The following is a 5884-nucleotide window of genomic DNA, read 5'->3' as shown; positions in this document are numbered from 1 at the left end:
AGTTTTTGTGCATATAGTTGGGCTATGTTGTGTGTTACGGAGTTGAAATGTTGTTTTCGAACAAACATAAATGTCAAATGACCAGAGATGTTACAAAGGTTACCTTGTAGATAAGTTTAGGTTGAAAGGAACAGACAATGCTGGAGTTGTAGAGGACAGGGTGTTTACGATACATCTCCCCTAGGGCTGCAGCTGCCTGGTGGAGAGGAGGGAACATCTACACTACTTACTGTCAAACTACATGCAGTGTAACACAAATACATGTGGGCGGCAGGTGGCAGAGTAACCAAAAGCTCACTGGTTTGAATTCCAGAGTCGACAAGGTGACAAATCTGCCGATGTACCATTGAGCAAGGCACTTAGCCCTAATTTGCTCAAGGCGCGCCGTACTACTATGGCTGACCCTGTAAAATAACACATTTCACTGCACCTATCCTTTGTATGTGACAATACAACATGATATATCAGGACTACTATTTGAGAAGGTTCGTTCACACAAATTTCCTCTGTGGCAAAGGTCCGGATTGATATTGTCTTTATTGGACCCAACCCCCACCTCGCGACCTCAACGTTTCACACCCCTCTTGTTAGAGGAAAGAAAATATTGCAGTTTTAAAGCAAATTTTCTGCACTTCTACACATTTTTCGATGTCACCTGAGTGAGTCAACAAAAATCTAAATGTGGGGCCCCTGGAAGTAAAGGCTCCTGGGCACAATCTGGCCATGATAACTACAAGATCAAGATAGCCTAACTTACCTACCTAGCTAACGTGGGCTTGTTGATCAACAGGACATTTCTGACAGGTTATAAATAGATCTGTCAGTGAATGACATAACAAGAGGAAAACTAGTCGTGCACCACATTTCTAAATTGCACCTTGTGTGTTCTAATATTACAACTCTCAACTGAAAGCCAGTTGAAAGCCAGAGGGTATTGACCCCATTGTGGGTTCAGATCTGGACCACGTCCGCCTGTTGAGTATGGCTGTGATATATGATGATCTTATGGTCAGCAAGTGGCATTTTATTTAAGGCCCAGTGGAGTGAAAATTCAGTTTCCCGTGTTTTATCATATTGTTCAACATCTGATGAAACTAACACTGTAAAAGTGTGAAAAAAAGTGATCAGTATTTTTTCCTGATAGTTGCTGGTTGAAAATACAATCTACACAAGACCTTCTAATCAGCAGGTTTGCATGGTTTCGCCTTTCCATGGTGACGACATCATGSGGTAAATTGGTTAATAGACCAATAGCAAAGAGAGTTCCTAACCTCTCTGCGAATAATAGCTAGTTTTCCATTTCCCCCTCCGAACTCAGACCAAGACAGTCCTAGAACAGTTTTTGGTTGAGAAATATTTTTTGGTCAATTTGAATGGAAATCTATTACAGTAAGGTACTTATTTGTTACCCAGAAATTATTTGATATTGATATGAAAATGGCTGCATTGGGCCTCTCTGTTATTATCTATGCATAGTCACTTTAATAACTCTACCTACATGTACATATTACTCAATACCTCGACACCGGTCCCCGCACATTGACTCTGTACCGGTACCCTCTGTATATAGCCCCATATTGTTATTTACTGCTGCTCTTTAATTATTTGTTATTCTTATCTTACTTTTTTCTTTAGGTTATTTCTTAAAACTGCATTGTTGGTTAAGGGGTTGTAATAAAATCTGAATTGATTTAATACTATGAAACACTAAAGGGCGGTTTCTGGGACACAGACGAAGCCTAGTCCTGGACTAAAAAAGATCAATGGAGAATCTCTATTAAAAATCATTTTTATTCGAGGATTAGGCTTAATCTGTATCCGGGAAACTGCTCCAAGACTATTTAATTGTCTTTTTGACTGCTTTGGTCCTCCATATATAATGAGGTCTGTAGGGGACTTTGGCAAATCTAAAGTATAAAGTATAGTGAGTCACATTGTAAAGGGGGTTGAATTCTCTCAGACCCACGTCTGTGGCAGCTGTGAGATTATTTCTGACCAGTCTCTGTAGCAGGGATTCCTATGTTACTACCTTAAAACAGCTGCGTTTTAACATGCCTTAATCTCCCTATACACTCAGTTTACTACCATTTGACCTTACAGTGATGTGGTTGTCATTCAAAGTGCTGCTGGAGTGTGTATACCAGTGTTTCCCAACCCTGGTCCTCCAGTACCCCAACAGTACACCTTTCCTTGTATCCCTGGACAAACACACCTCATTCAACTCATTGAGGCTTGATGATTAGTTGAACAATTGAATCAGATGTGCTTGTCCAGGGTTACAATAAACATGTATACTGTTGGGGGTACTGAGGACCAGGGTTGGGAAAACCTGGTGTATACTGTAGTGAAGCCCTAAAGCTTATAAACAAGGATTGTACCTGCCTAGAGAGGGCCCTGTCCAGACACAAACCCTATAGCCTACCCACTAGACACCTGGAAAGAACTGAGGATTGGAAGTGTCAGCAATATGGTAAACAATCAGAAGACAAGATGGAGCCATCACCATATTGCTTAAACCTGTATCCAATCCCCTCAGATCTCCAGTTGTATCTAGGAAGTAGGGGCTGTTCCTAGACAGGGACAATACCTGATCAGGTTGATCTTTGACATCAAAGAAGAGATGGTCAGCTGGTGGTTGATGCATTCCTCCACTGCCTCCTGAAGCGTTGGCACCCTCTCCCCTTGAACTTCTCCTGGAGACACAAAGGCCAGCGGGGACACACAAACGTTTGTACTGCTGCTATATTTGAGACGCCACCAATAGGTCTATATCTGGCCTCGTACCATTCACAGTTCACACTCCCCACTAGTGTATTTTCAGTCATCCTGACTCTGTCCTGCTTGAAGTCCAACTGAACTCACCGATCACACATGGGGCCATGTTACTAAGCGTTTGCACCAGGTACTGACCCTACCAGTGTTTCCTGGCAGAAGCACCAACTTGTGTTCTTTTTAGATCTGCTAACACTGAAGGCGTAACATTCAGGTCAGGGTCATGTTCATTAGGCTATACAACTGAAACATGTTTTGCAACAGAAAACAAAAAAAGCATTTCTTATTGGTCCTCCCTGTTTCAGTCCATTTTCTGCCTAATGAATATGACCCAGGAGTTCAATGCTTTTGGACCAGGCCCTAACCTCCCCTCCCCTGCCAAGCCCACCTGAGCCTGTGTTTGCCCGTGGCGTCGAGCGTCCTGAGCTCTGCCAGACGCAGCGTGCCCACCGCTCCCGTCCCGTTGGTGGTGCGGTCCACCGTCTCATCGTGCATCAGCACCGCCACTCCATCTGCAGTGAAGCCCAAGTCCAGCTCACCCCTGTGGCTCCATTCCTGCTGGCCTAGAGGATGGGAGAGGAGGATGAAGCAGGGGGAGGAGGAAGGGACGGAGAGGTGTGTGGAGAAAGACGGAGAGATATAGATCTGAAATGGATAGATAGACAGAGTAGGGGAGACGGAGCAGCAGGCTATTAAACCAACTGGGATTGTACTGATCTAGTAGGCCTAGACATTAGCCAAAATATATTTCAAATTAAAGAATAGATATAAAAAAATTATAGACTATATTATACTAACCATGGCAAAATAAGTTAACAGGCTCTCCCTCTGCATGGATTTTGGGCAACATTTATTAAACCCCCTGATAATATGAAACAATGTCACAGTACCGACAAGGGACGTCATATGCCTCTCATCGGCCTCTGCTCACTTCACCTGCTGCCCCTAAATCAAATCATTATAGCCCAGTAAGCCTACTCATCATTTTATTTGCAGCTACAGCATTAAGTAGGCCAGACAGGGTAGATAACTGATACTTTGTCCTTGATTCACCTCTCGGATCGCTGCAATGGTGTTTCCGGAGCATCGTGTCCCCCTGCCCGGTGCGCAACCACGGGGACGCCGGCGCTCGCAAGGCCATTGGGCCGCAGCACCTGACTTGCCTGGTCAGCCGGTACTTGTGGGAACCGAAACATCACGATAAAGACGTAAATGGATGCGGTGACGGCCGATGCTCCAATCGCGCTCCTGGTCCGAATAGAACCAGCAGAAATACTGCTGAGAAATAAACTTCGTCTCCAATTTGTAACATCGTTAAGAAGCGTTGATTAAAATGTATCCAATGATAAAATCAATACATTGTCACAGTTCTCAATCTGATTTATTTGATCGATCTACTTGATCACCGAATGATAGTTCCTTGTTGGTGTGAATTCCAAGTTGAGACCGAGATGCATGCGCTTAGGTAACTACCAGACACAGCAAAAAAAAACTAGAATTCAATTACGCATCATTCCAGACACAGCCGACTCACTGCTCCAGCTTCACAAGATAAAAACACCATATTATATTGCGATGGGATGTTGCAGAATCCGAGATTTGAAAGGAGAGAGCATCAGTCGGTTTCTAGTTCATAGTACACGCGGATCTAGAGGTCGTTGCTATGGAGTAGAGACGAGAGAAGTACCACGCTCACACTACTCGAGATAGCTGCAGTCTGAGCCATACCATATCAATACAATAAAATAGAATGACATAAATATATTTATATTTCTATGGCTAGAGCCACAGTGGAGAGTTTCTGACTGTGGCTATGCACTCATCTATAGATACTGAACATTACACTGAGTTTCCAGGTTATTAGGTGCACCACCCTGTTCACAAAATGGTTCACTCCTACATATGAGTCGTGTGGCCGTGGTATATAAACAGTGGCAACCCATTTATTCAGGGTAGGTGCACATGTTTAGCCCCAACTAAAAAAATGCATATATAATTAAATATATTTTTGCGTGTTTTGCATGTTATTTTAGCATTAATAATTGTCACATATCCGTTTGCAAACAATGTAAAAAAATATATAATTGAGTTAATAAAGCGCCACATACACACATGGTCTCTTTTTTGTTTTCTTGAGTAAGGCAGCTCCAATATYCAGGTGTTTCGGCCTAGCTCAGTGCTTTCTGTGGTGGTGAGGTGAGCCAGCAGAAAATAGGAGCATTGCGCCGTGATTGGCTCAGTGTTCTGTCACTCATGAAGTACTAAATCCTTAGGAAGGGTAGACATCCAGAATTTCAGCCCTTTGGGTCCTGCCATATAGTTATATTACAAGTGCCCTTCAAAGAAGGTTCAAGGTCATTGGTCACAAATAAAATGATGTAAAATCATGTTTTAGGTAAAGTAGCTTTGATTGGACTGATCATGTCAACATCTTACTTTCAAAGTCTTAGCTAGTAGTCATCATCATCATGAATCAAGTCGYCAATCTACTGGCAAATCCTTTTTAATCCTTGTCATGTGAAGGGAAAATATAGATAAAACGTATCGGTGCTCATCGCCATTGTACATAAAGATTACACAACAAGTGGGAAATCGCAAATTCAACAATGACTCGTTTGGAAGGAATCAGTGGCTAACTGCAAGCACTGCAAAGAAACCACTAACATTAGCCTGCTATTCAATGGAGTGGCTGTGTTTTTTCCCCCGAGTTCCCACCATAAATCCAGAGAATGCCAGACTTTGATGACAAAATGTGCCCACAAAGGGCCGCTGCGCCACCTTCACAAGGTGAGTCCAAAAATGTCTTGTATGCTGCTGCATTAATGATGTAATATGCCAGAGAAATAGTATTACTTTCTTCGGTACAGTATACATACGTGTATGTTGTGTAGTAAGCTGTTAGTAGCCCATGTGCCTCACCCTAATAATTTGGTCTATTTTCACCTCTCATTTTCACCTACAGTTCTAACTTGGTGGTGCACATGTAGCCTATAACCTGTTTTAGAAAAATGTAATCATTGAATATTGTAAGAGCTTTCATTGTCTGTTTATATGCCCCCTTTATTTATCCTACAGTTCTGACTTGTTGTACAGGGAGAACACTGTAAGAACT

The 5884-nt window shown here is 42.6% G+C and overlaps 1 pseudogene; it reads right to left on the bottom strand.

Annotated features, from left to right (window-relative positions):
- Positions 1 to 13: 13 nt before the first annotated feature.
- On the bottom strand, positions 14 to 4727 carry LOC112079739 (glycerophosphodiester phosphodiesterase 1-like; annotated as a pseudogene).
- Positions 4728 to 5884: the final 1157 nt, after the last annotated feature.

Source organism: Salvelinus sp. IW2-2015, unplaced genomic scaffold (assembly GCF_002910315.2).
Source record: "Salvelinus sp. IW2-2015 unplaced genomic scaffold, ASM291031v2 Un_scaffold9297, whole genome shotgun sequence".
Lineage (NCBI taxonomy): Eukaryota > Metazoa > Chordata > Actinopteri > Salmoniformes > Salmonidae > Salvelinus > Salvelinus sp. IW2-2015.
This window is presented reverse-complemented; position numbering and strand designations above follow the sequence as displayed.